This window comes from Triticum dicoccoides, chromosome 4A, assembly GCF_002162155.2.
Source record: "Triticum dicoccoides isolate Atlit2015 ecotype Zavitan chromosome 4A, WEW_v2.0, whole genome shotgun sequence".
NCBI classification, from domain to species: domain Eukaryota; kingdom Viridiplantae; phylum Streptophyta; class Magnoliopsida; order Poales; family Poaceae; genus Triticum; species Triticum dicoccoides.
In genome coordinates, this window is record NC_041386.1 from 411174191 (window position 1) to 411196713 (window position 22523).

Here is a 22523-nt window from a genome sequence, read left to right on the forward strand (position 1 = left end):
GTACCAGGGCAGCCCATCCTGCACGCCGGATACTTGCTGAGTAATCACGATGGTCGAAATTGATCGGTTGAGACGACCAGTGGCAGGACTCCGCGGTGATAGGCCCTTGGGCACATTTTTCTGGGAGTGCCTCTTTGTTTCTCCCCTTGATCACGTGTAACACGTTTACTGTTTTGACTTCTGGTGGAAATTTTCTTTGTTCCCCAGTGTCTTGCTTGAGAGGCTCATCCTCGTCTTTGCTTGGTGTATCCCCCCCCCTTGTGTACGGCATTGAGCTTGCCGGACTACTTGAAGACCCAACATTCTCTGTGGGTATGATTAGCGGGTTTACCAGGGGTGCTATGGATCTGACATATTTGGTCCAGAATTTTGTTGAGGTTGGACAGTTCGTCTCTGGCGCCTTTAGAGGGAGGCTTTTGCTGACTTGGCCGAGAGCTTTTGAATCCGGCGTTTACTGCCGTGCTCTTCGTGATGTCTTCTTTATTCCCGTGTTTGTTATTATTGTTGCGCCGTGATTTCCCATTTCCATCTCTAACTTCGGATGTACTAGGGTCGCTGGTGCTGCATCTGGCTAGCCAGCTATCCTCACCCGCGCAAAAGCGGGTCATGAGGCTTGTTAATGCTGCCATTGTTCTCGGCTTTTCTTGGCCGAGGTGTATGGCAAGCCATTCGTCACGGATGCTATGCTTAAAAGCTGCCAAGGCTTCGGCGTCCGGACAGCCGACTATTTGGTTCTTTTTAGTAAGAAACCTGTTCCAAAGCTTTCAGGCTGACTCTCCGGGCTGTTGAGTTATATGACTCAAATCGTCCGCGTCCAGAGGTCGGACATAAGTCCCTTGAAAATTTGCCCGAAAAGTGTCTTCGGGCTCTTCCCAGTTTCCAATGGAGCTTTCGGGGAGGCTTTTAAGCCAGTGCCGAGCTGGCCCTTTCAGTTTGAGGGGTAAATACTTAATGGCGTGGAGATCATCTCCTCGAGCCATATGGATATGGAGGATATAGTCCTCAATCCAGACCCCAGGGTCTGTTGTTCTGTCATATGCCTCTATGTTTACGGGTTTGAATCCCTCTGGAAATTCATGGTCCAGCACCTCGTCGGTGAAACATAGGGGGTGTGCGGCACCCCTGTATCTGGGTGTACCATAGTGTTCGGATGTTTGCTGTGTTGCATCGTGTGCTGGAGCGCGCCTGCGTGGTCCATAGATGGATCTGGTTGCGCCGTCCTTTTGATGTGAGCCCTCGCGTGGATCGCGTATTGGCTTGTGTGCGGCATTGCTTGCCGCTCTATGTTGGCCGTGAGGTCGTCTATCCGGCTAGGTGGCCGTTTTAATTTTTGGTTGCAGGGGATCTAAGGCCTCCTCATCGAATTCAGGTAGCAACTTCCGCTTCGGGCAGCTCTTGGTGGGGCGATTACCGCCGTACTTCGCTGTTGCGTCGAGTACTTTGCTCCATCTGATTCCGAGTGTGTCTTGTGCAGCCTTGAGTCTTTGCTTCTGCTTTTTTATACTCCTCGCGGTGACAACAAGCCTTTTACGGGCATTCGGTTGCTCCGGGTGTCTGTCCGGTGTGAAGTCGTCCGGACTATTATCTTTGATAGAGTCAGGTTGTTCGGCTTGATCCTCCGTGTTGCCATGGTCCAGCAATGGTTCCCCCTGCTCTAATGCTGGGTCTGTATGATCATTGTTTCTACCGAGGCGGGATTTGGGGCGGCGCTTACACTGCCGCTTTGACTGCTTTTCGAGGGGACAACCCTTCGTTGCGTCCTTCCGTTCCTCGTCGTCGTTTTCTTTTGGTGTATTCACCATGTATACATCATGTGGTGAAGTGGGCATCCAGTGCCCTGTGGGCAGTGGTTCCTCTTTGTTTCCCGCATCATCATCCATACCGTCGATGTCTTTGGAGTCGAAGTCGAGAATGTCAGTTAAGTCATCGACAATGGATACTAAGTGGGTGGTGGGTGGGCCGCGAATTTCTTCGTCGTCCGCATCCCAGTCCTGCTGGACATAGTTCGGCCAGGATCCTCCTGATAAGGAAAGAGACCTTAACGAGTTCAGTATGTCGCCAAAGGGCGAGTGCTGAAAAATATCCATGGAGGTAAACTCCATGATCGGCGCCCAATCGGATTCGATAGGAACGGGCGCAGGCGGCTCGGAGTCCGTGGTTGGAGAAGGATCCGACAGTTTAACAACACGGCTCTCATGCAAGGTAACGTCGATGTTTGGCTCGATCGCCGCTAAGGGTAAGGCTTCTGCGGCGGGGTCCATCCACCTGTCCGTGGAAGGCGCAACTGGCTCTGAATTGAGGGTCGGAGCGGCTGCCGGTGCGATCTTAACACTGTCCAATGGTAGAGCTAAGTCGTACTCATCGTGACCGCGTGACGCGCAAGGCAGAGGCTCGAATCCGTCGAAGATCAAGTCTCCATGGATATCGGCCGTGTAGTTTAAGCTTCCAAACCTGACCTGGTGGTTGTGGCGTAACTTTCAATCTGCTCTAGATGGCCAAGCGAATTGGCCCGCAGTGCAAAGCCGCCGAACACGAAGATCTGTCCGAGGAGAAAAGTCTCACCCTGGACTGCATCGCTATCGATGATAGTAGGAGCCATCAAGCCTAACAGCGACGACACAGAGCAACTCTCAATGAAAGCACCAATGTCGATGTCAAAACCGGCGGATCTCGGGTAGGGGGTCCCAAACTGTGCGTCTAAGGCGGATGGTAACAGGAGGCAAGGAACACGATGTTTTACCCAGGTTCGGACCCTCTTGATGGAGGTAAAACCCTACGTCCTGCTTGATTAATATTGATGATATGGGTAGTACAAGAGTAGATCTACCATGAGATCAGAGAGGCTAAACCCTAGAAGCTAGCCTATGGTATGATTATATGTTGTAGTTGTTGTGTCCTACGGATTAAAACCCTCCGGTTTATATAGACATCGGAGAGGGTTAGGGTTACACAAGGTCGGTTACAAAGGAGGAGATATCCATATCCGTATTGCCTAGCTTGCCTTCCACGCCAAGTAGAGTCCCATCCGGACACGAGACAAAGTCTTCAATCTTGTATCTTCATAGTCCAATAGTCCGGCCAAAGGATATAATCCGGCTATCCGGAGACCCCCTAATCCAGGACTCTCTCAGGCGTGCTGTGGGAAGAGTAAATTGGCAGTTTTTACCCCGTGCGTTGAAGTCATTCATGGGCCATTACTAGAGCGGCCCCACCACTATTGGCTTTATGCCGCACATGGGAAAACCAGAAACTGGCCCGGAATCAAGGCTGATGAAGCATCAAGGGAAAACTTATGGATCAACCCCTTCAACAACCTTGCATGTGCACTTATTAGGCCTACCCCAACGACGCTCAATAGCGCATTCTGGGTAGGCCCAGGGTATATCTGGCCATGGGCCGGGCCGGGGCTAAAAAAGCCCATGGTAGAAAACTGAGGCCCAGGCCCTCCCAGGGCCTACCATTGGTCCTACTTTTCAAGCCCAAGCCCGGCCCATCTGGTAAAAAGCCCTGAAAATCCCTTAGGGCTTAGGGCCGTGGGCTGGGCTTCTTCCTTAAAATGTTAATATGCCAAGCACAAGCCCGCTCAGGCCCTGCTAGTGGGCTCAAAACTTATGCCCACGGGCAAGCCCATCGGGCCTAGGCCCTGGATTTCAGGGCCGGGCCTGGGTGGGCCGACAGGGCTGGGCCTGAGATGGCCAGGACTAGCCCAGGGGCTTCTGTCGGTGCAACAAACCCTGGGTATGTTGACCAACTGTGCACAAGCACAAGATCAAGATTGAAGCACCAGCTTAAGTCAGATATTGAAGGAACAAGTGTGACTACTCGGGACCGACGCTCCAATGACCTTCCAGTTATTTCGTTGTTGCTATGTGTTTATTGTTTTGTTGCATTTCATCATCGCATCATCCGCATTGCATCTTCATGTTTTCATGAACATACATCCCATCATAGTTGCCACTTCTTCCTTGTCTTTGTTGACCTCCTCTCAGGTCAACCGGACCGGTCTCTTCTGTCTCTTCTGTGAGCCCATTAAACCCCCTTGTCTCCATGGCCTTTCATCAAACCCCTCTCGTGTGCCCGGAACTTACGCGAACCCGACCCGCTCAGTCTTCACCGTTGGATTCGGATCATCCCCAAACATCTCTAAAAGATCTTCCGTTCTTTATTGGACTCTCCTAGCCTATTTATTCTCGATCGTCTGATTTAATTGGAGGTTCCAAATATACCCTAAACCTCCCTTTCCCTATACATAGACCACCTACATTCTACGCAGTCAGACCCTAGTCTGAGGAGCCGTCCCATCCATTCCATCCGTCCCATCCACTGCCACCTCCTCGTTTTCCTATCCTGCCCGATCCAACCAGCATCCTCTGACCATCTCCCTTGATTTCCGCCGCTACCCAACTACTGCATCCCTCCCGATCCTCTAACCACAGCACCTGCACCTCCTCTATCCTCGAGCCTGAGGCCATGCCTCCTCTGCTCGATCTTCACCAGTGAGCCAACCAGTGCACCCCCTGCCTCCTCGATCTAGTGTGCCACCACCAAGCTCCTCCGCCGTCGGCGTCGTCCTACTCGTCCCAGTCTCCTCCAACATCAGCCTTGTCTCGCCGGAGCAAGTTGGGCTCCTCCTCTGCTTCTTCCCCATGGCACCCTGTTTGAACCCGTGCAGCAGCAGCTCCAAGCCAGAGCTCCATCACGACCCGTTGCCCATCACCGGAGAACCCAACAGGTCCCCTGCTTCGCGCCCCTTTTTCCCCTTTCCTGGCTCTCCCGCTCCTCTGACCGTCTCTCTCTCTCTCTATCTCTCTCTCTCTCTCTCTCTCTCTCTACGCATGAATAAGCTCGCCGCTGCTGCCTGGAACCAGCCGGATCCGACGAACCTCGCCGGGATCCGCCTCCCCTTGTCCAGATCGGCAATTCTCCGCCATCCCCCTCATCGTCAACTGCCAGGAGCTTCGCCCGCACGCTACCCCGACTACATCCATGGTCGTCCTCTTCTTTGATCTGGCCGCCTGCCACCCGGATCAGGCCGTCCCCGCCGCCAAGTCCCTCTCTGTCTCTATACTAGGAACGAACAAGAGAACAACCGACGCCTTGGACCTCGTCGCCACCAGCCCCAGGAACGGGATCCCCGCGCATGGATCTACCGTCGTCGCATCTTCCCGGAGCCCCTCGTCGTTCCCTCTCGGAGTTGCGCCAAGTTCCCACCTGCACGCTTTCGAGCTCCCCTGCTTCTGCATCGACATCGAGCAGGAGAGGACGAACGCGCTCAGCCACCCGATCCTCCGCTCGTTGACCCTTCGCGCTGACCCGCTCGCCCACCAGGCCGGCCTGCCTTGGCCTCTCCATCGATATGGGCTTGTCCCATGGTGAGCCACCCACAGTCCTGCGCCCAGTCTGCCCCAGTTTTGGCCGGTGACGTTTTTTCCTTCGAGGATGAATTTTCCAATTATGCAGGGAACGTCAGTTTTATAGAAAAGCCCCTCATGTTCATGCATTTAATATCTCACAAATCGTGGATCGGATTACAATGATTTAATATGTAAAGTGCTTAGAATTTGATCTAGTTCCATAATATGCGACTTTCATCCATGTTTAAAATGTTTAAATTGCTGTTTGCATTTAATTTGCATAATTTTGATTTTAAAATGGTTTATTTCATAACTAAATAACCGTAGCTCCGAATTAAATAAACTTTATATGTAAATGGGGTAGAAAATGCATAGATTAACATGGTGGCATTATTTTTCATGTTTAATAACTCTTAAATTGTGTATAGGGCAGAACAGTACCATCTTTGAAATATGCATATGCGGATTTTCTGGAATTGTTGTTTGTTGTTTCCGGCCTCATTTAAACTTGCCTAGATAGGTAGTTTTATTATGCTTTACCACTTGCCATGTTAATCAACATTTACTCTTGTCTTGTTCATAAATGAGAGTGAACTAAATATTTGAATGTGGTATTTCTTAAATATGCAACTCGTTGCATATTGAGCTCCACTTAATTTGTAGTATTGTTTGTTGCACTTTGCCACGACATGACTCATTAAACCGGACATGCATCATACTTGTTTGTGCATCGTGCCATGTTTATGCTTGTTTGTTTACTATGTTGTTTGCTTCTTTCCGTACTTCTTCTCGATAGTTCCGGTTACGTTGCGATTGTGAGGATCCGTTCGACTATGTTGGTTCGTCTTCTTCATGGATTCAGACTTCTTCCTAGCGGGATTTCAGGCAAGATGACCGTCACCTTGGATCTCACTACTATCTTTGCTATGCTAGTTTTCTTGATGCTATCGCTATGTCGTGCTACCCACCACTTGTTTATTAAGCCTCCCAAATTGCCATGATATCCTTTAACCTTTTTCACCGTCCTAGCAAACCGTTGTTTGGCTATGTTACCGCTCTGCTCAGCCCCTCTTATACCGTTGCTAGTTGCAGGTGTTGTTGCAGGTTGTTCCATGTTCAGACATGGATATCATGGGATATCACAATATCTCTTATTTAATTAATGCATCTATATACTTGGTAAAGGGTGGAAGTCTCAGCTAGTTTTGTTTTACCATTGTCAAAATGTCTTGTGCACCGGGATCCCAAGTTTGATTGGATGTCCCGTGATGGAGGATTGTCTCCGCGGATCGTGAGCTTGTCATCGACTAAGTTGGGACACCCCTGCAGGGTTTAAACTTTCGAGAGCCGTGCCCGCGGTTATGTGGCAGATGGGAATTTGTTAATATCTGGTTGTAGTGGACTTGAACTAAACTCAATTAAAGTACACCAACCGCGTGCGTAACCGTGACTGTCTCTTTTCGAGTTCATTCAAGAAGAGAACACGGTTGGGTTATGTTTGAACGTAAGTAGTTCAGGATCACTTCTTGATCATGACTAGTTTGCAACCGTTGCGTAGTTTCTCATCTTATTCCTGTACTCGTAAATTATCCACCATACAATGCTTAGTCGCTTGCTGCAACCTCACCACTTATCCTTTTCATAACCATTAAGCTTTGCTAGTCTTGATACCCATGGTAATGGGATTGCTGATTCCTCGTGGCTCACAGAGTACTACAACAACAGTTGCAGGTACAGGTAATGTGATGATTTGACGTGAGAGCGATGCTTGATTGCTTTTGGGTTCTTCTTCTTCTTCGATCAAGGGATAGGTTCCGAGTCGGGGAGCCTGGGATTAGAAGGGTGGATGTCGTTCTTCTTTTTCGTTTGATTTCATCCGTAGTCGGATCCTGCCCTTCTGTATGATGATTGCTATGTATTGATGAACTATTGTATTCATGTTGTAGCTTGTGGCGAGTGTAAGACTTTACCTTGTATTCTCATCTATTTAGTACATGGTATGTTGTAATGATATCCACCTTGCTATGTGCTCGAAATGCGATTGTGCCCCAATCATGAATTCATCACGTGATTGGGATAGAGTCGCATCTTGGGCGCGACACCAAGAGATTTGAAGGACCAACATGCAGCTCAGAGGGACCAAGATCGAGCCCAAGGAGCAAGATATCAGCAAGAGGAGGGCTTCCCTTGCCGGGCAGGCGAGCCCATCAGGGGGCGAGGCCACCACCAGAAGCAGACTACCAAGGCTCCCCGGCAGAACCTGCCGGGGCTTGTGGGGGCAGAGCCCCCCCCCCCCCCAATCACTCAAGCATGACTCACGTCGTGAGTCAGTATGGTGTCAAGCCGCAAGATGATTAAGAGGCCACCGTTCGCCACATGGCAGCCATTTCCTACGAGAGAAGCCTACAGATGACACCCATCCTGTGATGTGTCAAGAGAACAAGTGCGGAGCCAGCAAGATAGCCTGACAGGCCTTGCCGGGCGACGAGTGATGTGACACTTAGTGGCACATTTAATGCACCCTGTCAACCCGCAGAGTTAGGTATGATAGCACTATTCGCTGGTAACCCCTTAATCTATAAAAGGAGCCCCATGGCACTCGCAGGAGGGGATAGAAGGTTGGAAAGTTGACAACCCCAAGCCACCACACGTAGTCGCTGCGCCCACAAGGCAAACCTTGTCGGGCAAGTGTACAACGCACCACCACATTCATTCCACCATCAATCCACTGAAGCAGGGGTAGGGACTTACGCCTCGCGGTGGCCCGAACCTGGGTAAATCGCTTGTGTGCTCCCCGACGCCCTGACGTGCGCTGGTCTTCTCTTTGTGCAATGCATCGTCCCCCTGCCGAACCAAAAAGGGGCCACCCGGTCCCATAGGTGGCAGTGGAAATCCCATGACAAAGTGCTAGACATATGCTTCATCATGCTCTCTTTGTGGTTCAATTCTTATCTTTTATGCGAGCATCATTGAAAGGCATTAAAGAAAAGCACTTGTTGGGAGACAACCCAACATTTACCCCTACTATATTTGTGTGTTCACATTATTAGGCTACTGTAGTAATCATGCTTTATTTCTTTCGTTTCAATAAAGTCCCAAGTAAGACCTTTGGAATGGCTTACGGTGATAGTTGATTTGACCTTGCTGAAAAACAGAAACTTTCGCGCTCAGGAAAACAGTTCTCATTTTTAACAGAAGTGTGATAAATGCTGATTATTTTTGCATAAGATCAATAGAAAAATTGCAAAGGTTTTCCTATTTTTCAGAATTTTTGGAGTAACAGAAGTATGGTTGGAGTACAGATTACTACAGACTGTTCTGTTTTTGACAGATTCTATTTTCAGTGCATAGTTTGCTTGTTTTCTAGTTTCTATGGCTTATATTTCTCAATATAAATTGTGGAAATGATATGCTACAGTATACATTGTGTGAGAAAAATTATGAATCTTTTCTTTAACAGTACCAAAGTGAAATGGTTTTCTCTTTATCATACTAACCTATCTCATGAAGTTCCGTTAAGTTTTTTTTGATTGAAGTTTTCAAGTTTTGGGTGAGATGTCGATATGAGGAGAATAAGGAGTGACAAGACCCTAAGATTGGGGATGCCCAAGGCACCCCAAGTTAATATCTAAGGAAGGGCCAAGCAGCCAAGCTTGGGGATGCCTCAGAATGCATCCCCTCCTTCATCTCCAACATTATCGGTAACCTCAATTTGAGTTATGTTTTCATTCATCACATGATATGTGTTTTACTTGGAGCGTCATTTTATTTTGTTAGGTTTTTCTTTCTGTTACTTAGAATAATGTTTTGCATCTTTTATTTCAATAAAAATGTCAAGTATAGCCTTTGCTATGCTTATTTTGCAAGTCTACATGTTGCTGTTTTAAAACAAAAAGTTTATTGTTGTTGCAGAAATTACCTAGAAAAGTCAGAATATGATAAAATGTTGAAACTTTCTGCAAAATAAGCTCTTAGAAATTTTCTAGTGTGGTAAATTTTCATAATTGTTGGAGTTAAAGAAGTATTGATACTCTTGCATTCTTTATAGACCGTACTGTTTTGGCAGATTGCTGTTATGTTTGCATTGTTTGCATATGTTTTCTTGTTTAATGATTCTATTTGAGGATAGGAGTATTAAATATGAAGAGGCATTTAGAACGAAATGTTGAATAATAATTTTAGTGATTTTCTATATTAGAGAATGATGAGGTTTTTGCATTGGTTTATACTAACTTATCTCATGAGTTCTTGTTGAGTTTTGTGTGGATGAAGTTTTTAGGATTTAGGGAAACCGTGATATAAAAGGAATTAAGGAGACACAAAAGCTCAAGCTTGGGGATGCCCATGGCACCCCAATATAATATTTCAAGATGTCTCAAGCATCTAAGCTTGGGGATGCCCCGGTAGGCATCCCACCTTTCTTCATGAACAATTATCAGTCAAGCCTAAGTTTTTGCTTCTTCAGATGATGTGTGTTATTCTTGGGATGTCATTTTATTTTGTTTTGCTTGCTATTTTAATAAATTGGTTAGATCTGAAAGTTTTTGAATAAGAGAGAGTCCTCAAATAGCTACCTATTTACTTAACTACTCGCTTGATCTTCACTTATATCTTTTTTGGAGTAGCTCGTCATTTACTCTTGTGCTTCACTTATATCCTATGAGTAAATCGTTGAATGAATTGAATATCATGAAGTTGAAATTATAGCATGCCTAGTGGTAGCTTCACATTGGGTTTAGAAAGTGAATCTCTTGATGCTTGACAATCATAATATTGGTCATACAAGCAATTCACGAGTAATTAGTATAAGGAAGAGAACTTTCATGAATAGAGGAGGAGTCTTGGGCATGCCCGTCAAGCTCCATGCCAGACCGTGGGTGAAGGGCAGCCAAACCACGGACTCAGCATGTCCCGAGGGCGGGGACGCCCCTCCGACCGACCCTGCTTTAGGGGCGGCCAGCAGGCCAGGAACGCTCAATGCCGACGGGGGAGTTGATATAGGAGGAGGCCGCTTCTCGGAAGACGCAACAACTTCAGCAGCAGGAGCCCTAGAGGACAGGCGTCAGGATAAGAAGACCATACGCAAAATGCCATGGCAACAAGATACTTACGCGTCAATAGCGATGTACTTCCGTCGCTTCAACGGCCTGAAGATCTTGCTGCCGACGGGGGATCCCTTCCTCTTGCGGAGCTCCTCGAAGTCCACACAAAGGCGACCAAAGCGCTGGACGTGACAGCAGGTGCGCGGCGCAGCCAAAGAAGACCCAAGAGGGATGGCCTCAGGGGAGCCTAACTGAGGTGAAGAGCCCAGCTCCTTCCCACTACGACCTCCCGAGGCTTCTGGAGCCTCAGCCTCAAGAGCCGCATGCCGCATCTACTCGGCAGCCGACGCCTCAGGAGGGGGGTCGCAGGCCCCCGAGGACGACGCCCCCTAATCACCACCCGAGCCGCCGGCCCCCGCCGCAGCTCGCTCCCCCGCACTGTCACCTGGGGCGAGCCCGGTGCCGGCGGCGAAGAAGGGGACCATGATGACGGGGTTCTCGCGGGGCCCCACCAAGCCGACTGGGCGTAGCCCCCACTCATCAAAGGAAGGCATGTTCACGGCAAATGTGACTTTGTTCTCGCAGCGGTACAGCATGTAACTATTCCTGGACATCTCGTATGACAAAGAGACACCTGATAGGACCGTGAGCACTGTCTTCCGCACTGCGAGAGGAAGCCCCTCCTCTTGAAACCTCATGTTGTCCTGTCTGCTAAGCAAGTCCCACATCGGGCGAGAATGGCACAGTCACGCCAAGGTCCTTCAACCACCTCAGCCTGGTCCAGACGGGGGCAAGGCAGGGGCTCGTAAGCTTCTGATGACCCAGCCGGAGTTTGAAATAGCAGGCCCCACCGGAGCATGGAGTAGAGGGTTGAGCACGCCTGTGTCAAAAAACACCCATCGCATACGGAACTCGCTCATGGATGAAGGGAGCTTGAAGTCTATCCCCGTGCCTGCCGTCGCAGCCCCAGCCTGGAAACCCACGCACCCTGAGCTCTGCTAGGGAACGTTGATATGCAACGAGAAGAAGTTGTGGAGGAGTGCCACGGAGGGGGTGATGCCCACCATGGCCTCACACACGAAGGCGAAGACGGCGAGAAGGGTCACAGCCTAAGGATCAGGATGGAGCATGTGGATCTGATAGTGCTCGAGCACCACATTGAAGAAGGCGGAGAAGGGAGGAATCAGGACAGCCCAGAGGGCATCAATGAAGATCGGAACCTTGGTAACTGCCTGAGCCATGCTAGTGCGAGACGCGGGCCAAGCCGATGTCTCTCCCCACCCGTTGGAACTGGAGACAAGCATGGGGCGCACCTTGTCCATGGCCTCGTTGTTGAGCACCCGAGGCCGGCCAAGCGCAGGCTCGAAGGATGGAGGCACAGTTTGCGAGGACAAAGGTTTCTTCCCCTTTTCGGCTTGTTTCGGTGCCATGGCGGTGAAGCTGGTGGAGTACAGGTCGGATTGAGAAGGCGGAGCAGGGCGTCGAGCCAGGAGGGAGATTGGAAGAGCCAGGCATGGCGAAAGAAGAATAACTGTGTAAGAGGCGGGGCCGCATAGGCAGGCGGATTCAAGGGCAGCATGGGGAAGCGGAGATGCCTACGTCCAATCAACCACCACGCGTCAATCAGGGCCGCAGGCTTTTGGGGCCCGCGGCGCTCCATACATGTCCATTGGCTTCGCCGCGAAGCCAAGCCCGAGCGCACCTTGGGCCCGGGGGCTACAGTTGGTGTTCTGGGAACAGGGGTCCCCAGACTTGCCTGTCTGCAGCCCACGACGTGGCTAAGCTAGCAGGCCGTACGACCCATCTTCATCAACAAGGCATCCAAGACCCTCGCGAGGGAGACGACGCAAGACCTCCTCTGGAGTAGCCTAGCCAGGCAGGCTCAGGAGGAGCGGAGATATCAAGGCAGTGCAAAGCTCATGAGGCCCTCATGACGTGAGCCATGACGCACGACACCAGGCGGGCGCCAGTGCGCGCAGCGTCCTTGTTTCCTCTTTGGTGCTAAGGAGGCCAGCGTAGGCGAAGAGTACCGAGGCATCAGGCAAAGGTTCCTAAAAAGCATGTCATGACAAACTAAGCATACACCCATCAAGAATACACAAAATACAAGCTAGACATGGCAAGAACAATAGCATAGCATGCATGGATCAACTACAACATCATCGGCAAAATCGCTAACAAGTAGACAATCTGCCCGGATTCACGAAGTAGCAAAAGTAGAGCTCGATTGACTCAAGCTAGTGTGCTCCATAATTGCAAAAAAAGACATGGATGGATAGAGCACTACAAGATTAATAAAACATCCTTACTGATCATCCTCAAAAGAGGCACGGATCACTAGGAAACAACATGAACATATGGCCATATGTGATAAACAGCTCAAGGACTTAGTGGAAATGCTAAGTCCCTGAAATCAGCATTACCAAGTGCCTCACTTTGCAAGCTCATGCTAGTCACCACATACATCACAAAAATACATGGGTTGCACCTCTGGAAAGATGGCAAAACCCTTCACAAATCATATGTAGAACTCATGGGCATATCATGCACACATTAATCATGGCAAAAATGACAAATCTCTAAATGGAGCAGCAGATCTGACAATTATCTCAAGTAGCCTCCTTCTAACAGCATTTCGGGCATCAACATGAACTCAAATGAAAATGATGCAACGGAATGAAATGATGTGCTCTCTGAGACGAACATTTTGATATGCTATATGCCCAAAACGGAGCTGCAGATGCAGAGATATAGCATGATGAACAAGAGCACATGAACTAGGGTTTCGGGCAAAAAGTCAACCGTCTCCAACTCAGATCTAGATCCGGCCGGGATCACTATTCATGTGCGGAAGTCGAGGTCACCGGAATCAGAGGTGGGCCGCCGGAGCAGAAACCGTCCGGCCAGGGCGGCCTTGCCGGCGACGAGGGGCGGCGACGAGGCGGCGCCGGCCGGCATGGACGCCGAGGTGGCCGCGGGCGGCGTCTGCCGGTGCGAGGAGGCGGCGTCCTCACCGGAGATGGCACGCGGCGGCGGGGGTGGCCGGCGACGGGGAAGACGCGGGCGGCACGCTGGGGCGGCTCGGCCCGGGCGGCGGCGGAGGAGGGCCCGCCTTGGGCCTCGCGGGCCGGCGGCGGAGGAGGCCCCGCGCGGGACAGGTGGCGTCCTCTCACTGGCTGGGCGCAGCGGCGCAGTGTGTCTGGCCCGGGCAGACATTGTCCGTCGGCAGCGGGCGATTTTAGGGTTTCGGGGGAGAAGGAGATCCGGAATTTCGGAGGGGGTCTATTTATAGGCATAGAGGGAGCTAGGAGAGTCCAAATGAGGTGCGGTTTTCGGCCACACGATCGTGATCAAACACTCTAGATGATGGAGAGGGTTTTGATGGGTTTTGGGCCAAAATGGAGAGGTGTTGGGATGCAACACACACGAGGCCTTTTTGGTCCCTCAGTTAATCGTTGAAGTATCAAACGAAGTCCAAATGGTACGAAACTTGACAGGCGGTCTACCGGTAGTGAACCAAGGCCGCTTGGCAAGTCTCAGTCCAATCCGGGAATGTTTAATCCCCACACACGAAAGAAGGCTAGAAATGACCACCGGAGGAGAACGAAGCGCCGAAATGCAAAACGGACAACGGGGAAAATGCTCAAATGCATGAGATGAACACGTATGCAAATGCAATGCACATGATGACATGATATGAGATGCATGGCAACGATAACAACACACGGAGAAAAAGACCCGAACCCGAGAAAATAAAATAACTTAACGCCAGAAACGACAAGAGTTGGAGTATAAATTGGGTAAGTCATATCCGGGGTGTTACAACACTCCACCACTACGAAAGGATCTCGTCCCGAGATCTAGGACTGAAAGAACGCCGGGTACTCAGAATGGAGGTGATCCTCGTGTTCCCAGGTAGCTTCACGGTCGGAATGGTGTGACCACTTGACTTTGAGGAATTTGATTGACTTGTTGCGAGTCTTGCGTTCAGTCTCTTCAAGAATAGCCACTGGGTGCTCACGATAAGAGAGATCTTCTTGGAGCTCAATGTCCTCGAAGTTGACGGTGCGGTCAGGAGTCTTGAAGCACTTTCGAAGCTGAGAGACATGGAACACGTCATGAACATTTGCAAAGTTTGAAGGAAGCTTGAGTTGATAGGCGAGATTGCCTCTCTTGCTGACAATCTTGAAAGGTCCCACGTATCTAGGGGCAAGCTTCCCTTTGATACCGAAGCGACGAGTACCTTTCATTGGAGATACACAGAGGTAAACATGATCTCCGATCTCGAAAGCCAAATCATGGTGCTTACTATCATAGTAGCTCTTCTGGCGGGATTGGGCTGCTTTGAGGTTACCTCGAATAACTTTGCACATTTCCTATGCCTCTGTGATTAAGTCATTACCCAAAAGCTGACGTTCACCGGTTTCGGACGAGTTGAGAGTGGTACGGCACTTCCTGCCATACAAAATTTCAAATGGGGCCTTGCCCAAACTTGCTTGAAAACTGTTGTTGTAGGAGAATTCAGCATAAGGAAGACAATCCACCCACTTCATGCCGAAGGAGATCACATAAGCCCTGAGCATATCTTCAAGAATCTGGTTGACACGCTCGACTTGACCGCTAGTTTGAGGATGGAAAGCTGTGCTAAAGCGGATGTTGGTGCCCATGGCCTTCTGAAAAGAATCCCAAAACTTGGAGGTAAAGATGCTGCCACGGTCTAAAGAGATCACTTGTGGAATACCGTGCAGAGAGACAATCCGAGAGGTATAGAGTTCCGCCAATTGAGCTGCAGTGATTGACTCTTTGATAGGAAGAAAGTGAGCCACTTTGGTGAGTTTGTTGATGACAACGAATATAGCATCATTGCCACACTTGGCCTTTGGAAACCCAGTCACGAAGTCCATTTCAATGTGGTCAAACTTCCATTCTGGAATGGCAAGAGGTTGTAGGAGACCAGCTGGCCTTTGGTGTTCTGCCTTCACTCTTCTGCAGACATCACATTCATTCACGAACTGAGCAATCTCTCGCTTCATTCTAGTCCACCAATAAGCCTGCTTGAGGTCCTGATACATCTTCGTGCTCCCAGGGTGGATGGAGAGGAGAGAATTGTGAGCCTCGTTCATGATCACTTTACGAAGTTCACCTTTGGGCACAACAATACGATCCTCGAAGAAGAGAGTATCCTTGTCATCAAGGCGGTAGCACTTGTACTTGGGTTGACTCTTGGCAATCCCAATCTTCACCTTTTTCACCATAGCATCAAGAAGCTGGGCTTGGCGAATCTGGTCTTCCAAGGTAGGAGAGACTTGAAGGTTGGCGAGGAAACCTTAAGGAACAACTTGCAGATTAAGTTTGCGGAAAGCTTCACAAAGCTCGGGTTGATAAGGCTTGATAATGAGACTGTTGCAATAAGCCTTCCTGCTCAATGCGTCAGCAATCCCATTGGCCTTGCCTGGAGTATACTCGATACTCGGATTATACTCTTGAATCATTTCGACCCATCGAGTTTGCCTAAGGTTGAGATTAGGCTGAGTGAAAATGTACTTGAGACTCTTGTGATCAGTGAAAATGTCCACTTTTCTTCCCAATAAGAGATGTCTCCAAGTCAAAAGAGCATGCACAACTGCCGCCAACTCGACATCATGAGTGGGGTAGTTCTTCTCGTTGGGCTTCAACTGGCGAGAGGTATAAGCAACAACTTTCTTCTCTTGCATCAACACTGCGCCAAGACCTTGGAGAGAGGCATCACAAAAGACCTCGTACGGCTTGGATTCATCAGGCGGAGTCAGAACTAGAGCAGTGATCAATTTCTCTTTCAAAGTGTTGAAAGCAATGTCACACTCCGGAGACCAAACGTACTTGACGTGCTTCTGGAGAAGATTTGAGAGAGGCTTCGCGATCTTAGAAAAGTTTTCAACGAATCTTCGGCAATAGCTTGCGAGACCGAGGAAGCTACGGAGTTGGTTCACGTTCTGAGGAGGTTCCCAATTCACAATTGCAGACACCTTCTTAGGATTCACTGCAATGCCTTTGGCAGAGATGATATGACCAAGATAAAGAACCTCATCGAGCCAAAATTCGCACTTGGAGAACTTGGCGTAGAACTTGTGTTCCCTCAACTTATCGAGTACCAAACGCAAGTGCTTGGCATGATCTTCCTTGTCCTTCGAGAAAACTAGAATGTCGTCTGGATAGACCAAAACGAAGTCATTGGTGTAGGCGTTGAAGATGAAGTTCATCATGCAAGAGAAAGTCGGAGGAGCGTTGACAAGGCCAAAATACATGACAGTGTATTCGTATGAACCATAGCTTGTCCAGAAAGCCGTGTTGGGAATATCTTGCTCACGGCTTTGAATCTGATGATAACCCATACGGAGATCAAGCTTGGAGAATACTTGGGCACCTTTGAGTTGTTCGAACAACTCGTTAATGTTGGGAAGTGGGTATTTGTTCTTGATGGTCTTCTTGTTCAATGGACGGTAATCAACACAAAGTCGGTCCGTTCCATCCTTCTTCTTCACAAAAAGAACACCACAACCCCACGGAGAAGAACTAGGCCGGATGAGACCCATTCTCTCTTGAATATCGAGTTGCTTCTTCAGCTCCTTCAACTCTTCAGGTCCGAGCTTGTAAGGACGCTTGCACACAGGTTCCATGCCAGGCTCAAGATCAATAACGAATTCAACTGGCCGGTGCGGAGGCATTCCTGGAAGCTCTTATGGAAAGACGTCTTGATATTCGCAAACGACTGGAATCTGCGAGATAGATTCGAGTTCACCCTTCTCATTGAGAGAAAACAGTTGGATTGTATCATCACGAGTGGCAAAGACAATTACATCCTCAGACGAATGAGTCAATTGAATCTGCCTGGCTGCACAATCAAGATGCGCCTTGTGCTTAGAAAGCCAATCCATCCCGAGAATAAGATCAATATCCGAGTTACCAAGAACCACCGAAGAAGAGAGAAACTTGTAGTCGCCCAACGTGAAAGTAACATCTGGGGCGATAGCGCTTGCATTCATGAATTTACCCGGAGAAACAACAGATAACTGTCTAGGCAAATCTTGTAAAGGCAACTCATGCTTAGAAACAAATGGTCTCGAGATGAAACAATGCGATGCACCCGTGTCAAAAAGAACTTTTGCAGGAATATCATTAACAGGAAGGTTACCCATAATGACATCTGATGAGTCCTCTGCCTGAGCTGCATTCATCAAGTTGACCTTGGCAGACTTGGGGTTATGCTTGACCACAGCTGTACTTGCCGATCTGACAGGAGGAGGAGGAAGACGCCTCTGGTTGAAACACTTGTTGGCATAGTGACCCTTCTGTTGGCACTTGTTGCACGTGACCTCTGAAAGCGGATGGTGGTACGGAGCACTCGATCTTGGAGCTTGAGACAAAGTCTTGTTCTGAAAGCCAGGGTTGGATGGGTGGGAAGATCCACTGCCACCTTTGCTCTTCTGCTGATACGGCTGACGGAATGGAGGAGGAGGAAGCCAATACTTCTGCTGCTTGGCCACTTGAGTAGAGGAAGAAGGAGTAGCATCTCTGACTCGCTTCTTGGAAGCATCACACCTCAGTTGAGCGGCCTCTTGCTTCAGTGCCATGTTGTAGAACTCATCGTACCTCAAGGGCTCAAAGAGAACAAGAGCTAGCTGAATTTCTTCTCTGAGACCACCCCTGAACTGGTATATCATGCTCTTCTCATCAGGGACGTCCTGCTTAGCAAAGCGCGCGAGCTTCTAAAACAACTTGTTGTAGTCATAGACAGACAAAGTGCCTTGCTTCAGGTTGCGGAGTTCCTCACGCTTGCTTTCAACCACGCTCTAAGGGATATGGTGAGCTTTGAAGTCTTGATGGAATTCATCCCAGGTAATCACACGTCCACCTCTGGAATCCTTGTACTGCTGGAACCACTCTGCGGCTTGGTCTTTGAGTTGGAAGGAAGCAAACTTGATGAAATCCTCAGGCCTGACGTTACTGCACTCGAAATGCTTGCATAGATCCACGAGCCAATCGTCAGCATCGGTTGCCTCAACACAATTGCTGAAAGTCTTTGGCCCGTTAGCAAGGAACTGGTTGAGTGTAGCAAAGTGATTCTGATTGTTGCCTTGGTTCCCTTGGTTGCCTTGATTACTCTCTTGAAGAATTTGCATGATCAACTGCGTGTTTGCATTAGTTGCAGCCATCACAGCTTGCCATGCCTCCGGAGGAGGTGGAGGTGGTGGCGGATCAGGATTCAGAGTAGTGCGCGTTGGAGGAGCCATCCTGAAGAGGTTGACCACCGTTAGCACATAGACAGATAAAATGAAGCTGAATCCAACGGAATGAAAATTGCAACATATAGCCTTCACATCCGAACAAAATGAATGAATGCATTCCTCTTGAAATGGTCACATATCCATAAATTGAGAAGCCACTTAGAATTAAGGTAGAGAAATAAATCAACAAGGTACGAATCAAGAACGAATACTCGGTAAGAAATCCCAATCTCAAACCAAATATCTGTGGAAGAAGAACTAGAGCTACAAGAATTCCCACCTATGAAACTCCCGAACCTTTCCGGTTATGTAATCAGGTGTTGGGGATACAGGGGAAGCATAATATCTCACCAAAATCTAGCAAATCCTACATCCAGCTGTATCCATCCTTTAACACATAACCGAGAAAACTTCGGAAACCATCTACCTCAACCTTCGAAAAGCATCCATTATACAAGTTATGGCGATACTCCTGAACTCCCGCCCCAGTACTGGGTGGCGTCGAGGTTATCTCACCAACGAACTGCATAAAAGAGATTTTTGATGTCGGCGTACTAGACTCAGGTATTCCAGAACTGCAACGATAAAATTATGATGACAACACCTCAGAGCTCAACTCCCCGAGACACTTCCACAAAACTCCTGACAGGAGGCACCAAGACAATGTTCTTGTCATAAAACCATCGGAACGATTCCAAGATACCCGCGTGATCCTAAAAAAAAAAATTAGTGAAATTTGAGAAGAGAAGAGTCAAAACTCTACGTCAGGATGCCTTACCAGAGCGATGAGGAGACTGGGAAGTAAAAAAGAATTCCTAAACTCTCCGATATATAATTCCTAAATGACTCAAAACATTTTTCTAGACACAACTCAGTTGCTAAAAACGATCAAGCAATGGGGCTCCTAAGGTCGGGGAAGGCTCTGATTACCAACTTGTAACACCCTCGATGCGACTATATCTCCCACGTGTCGAGGCACGACTTAGAGGCATAATCGCATTGAAGGCATATGTCGCAAGTTAGGCAATCTTCACAAACATCCCATGTAATATAATTAATAAAAGGGGAGATAACACAGTGGGCTGACACGCGCCACGTCAATCAAGTACATAAATAACATTACATCATTCAAACACTCATGGCCCGACTACGGCGCCAAAATAAAAGATAACCCAACATGCGACATGGTCCCGATCACCCCCAACTGGGCACCACTGCTGATCATCAGGAAAGGAAACATAGTATCATTGAGAGTCCTCGTCGAACTCCCACTTGAGCTCGAGCGCGTCACCTGGAGCGGAATCGTCAGGTCCTGCATCTGGTGTAATAGTAATCGGTGAGCCAAAGGGAATCAGCAATCTCGCACCCTCGCAATCAAGACTATTTAAGCTTATAGGTAAGGCGAGGTAAAAATATATGTGGAGCTGCAACAAGCGACTAGCATATATGGTGGCTATCCTGTTCGCAAAAGAGAGCGAGAAGAGGAGGCAAAGCACGAGCGAGAAACTAGAGGACAACCTGCGCAAACATTACTCCAACACCGTGTCCACTTCCCGGACTCCGCCGAGAAGAGGCCATCATGGTAACACACTCAGTTGATTCATTTTAATTAAATTAAGGTTCAAGTTATCTACAACCGGACATTAACAAATTCCCATCTGCCCATAACCGCGGGCACGAATTTCGAAAGTTCAAATCCCTGTAGGGGAGTCCCAACTTAGCCCATGACAAGCTCTCACGGTCAACGAAGGAATAGACCTCCTCCCGAGACATTCCGATCAGACTCGGTACCTCGGTTCTTCAAGACACTTCGACAGGTTAAAACAAGACCAGCAACACCGCCCGAATGTGCCGACAAATCCCGATAGGAGCTGCACATATCTCGTTCTCAGGGCACACTCAGATGAGCCAGACGTCGGGTAGGCCAGCCCAGAGTTGCCCCTGGTAGCCCCAGACATCGCTCGGTTGGACCAACACTCAGAGGAGCACTGGCCCGGGGGGCTAAAATAGATGACCCTCGGGCTCCGGAAACCCAAGGGAAAAATAGGCTAGGCGGCAAATGGTAAAACCAAGGTTGGGCATTGCTGGAAAAGCTTTAAACAAGGCGAACTATCAAGGGGTTCCCATTATAACCCAACCGCGTAAGGAACGCAAAATCCGGGAACATAACACCGATATGACGGAAACTAGGGCGGCAAGAGTGGAACAAAACACTAGGAGAGAGGCCGAGCCTTCCACCCTTTACCAAGTATATAGATGAATTAATATAACATGGAAATATAATGATATCCCAACAAGAAAATAATGTTCCAACAAGGAACGGTCTCCAATCTTCACCTGCAACTAGCAATGCTATAAGAGGGGCTGAGCAAAGCGGTAACATAGCCAATCAACGGTTTGCTAGGACATGGTGGGTTAGAGGTTTGGCATGGCAATTTGGGAGGCTTGAAAGCAAGTGGTAGGCATCGTAGCATTGGCATAGCAAAAGAGCGAGCATCTAGCAAAGCAAAGATAATAGTGATTTTGAGGGTATGATCATCTTGCCTGCAAAGTGGTCAGAGTTGACTGGATCCTCGAAAGCAAACTCAACAGGATCCTCGTTAGCGAACTCGTCTCCCGGCTCTACCCAAACAAGACAAACAAGCAACAAGGACACAATCAACCACGTGCAAGGATCAAACAATATGATGCAAGGATGGTATGCTATGCGGGATGCGATGCGGGATGCATATGCAAGATTTGACAAGGGATGCATGAACCTGGCATCAACTTGGGAATCCAAGTGTGCCACTGGAAAGATGAGATGAAATTGCTTGAAAACGATATAAAGAACACCGGAATCGGAGTTACGGTTTGGAAATGGCAAGCGATTCAAATATGACACCGGTCTGCGATTTACAGCAAGTAGCCATCTAAATGCAATGAGATGAACAAGCTACAGCACTCAAACATGGCATAAAAATACATGGCAGGGATGCATTCAAGATGCTTAACAAAAGTCTAGCACTGAGCTACGGCCAAATTATCCATTAATAGGTTCAAACAAGCATGACAAAAATGCATATGGTAAACAGATTTCAGACTTAGTGAAATTAAGACTTGTCTGGAATCTCAGATCAGGTAGCACTCTTTGGAGCAACAAAACTACATGCTACAGGACCTTAACATGGCAAAGTAAAACATGGCATGGAGCTACTCAAAAGGATTAACAAAAGTCCCTTAGTGACCTTGAGCCAAAAGGGATCAGAAAACATACTAGCAAGCATGTGAACATAGCAAAAGCATAATCAGTTTTCAGAATTAGCGAAAACTGGCACATGCTGAAAAACAGATATCAAGTAGGCATGTTTACGAGCTCGATGCACTCACTAAAAAGCATGTCATTACAAACTAAGCATACACCCATCAAGAATACACAAAATACAAGCTAGACATGGCAAGAACAATAGCATAGCATGCATGGATCAACTACAACATCATCGGCAAAATCGCTAACAAGTAGACAATCTGCCCGGATTCACGAAGTAGCAAAAGTAGAGCTCGATTGACTCAAGCTAGTGTGCTCCATAATTGCAAAAAAAGACATGGATGGATAGAGCACTACAAGATTAATAAAACATCCTTACTGATCATCCTCAAAAGAGGCACGGATCACTAGGAAACAACATGAACATATGGCCATATGTGATAAACAGCTCAAGGACTTAGTGGAAATGCTAAGTCCCTGAAATCAGCGCGGAAGTCGAGGTCGCCGGAATCGGAGGTGGGCCGCTGGAGTAGAAACCGTCCGGCCGGGGCGGCCTTGCCGGCGACGAGGGGCGGCGAGGAGGCGGCGCCGGCGGGCACGGACGCCGAGGTGGCCG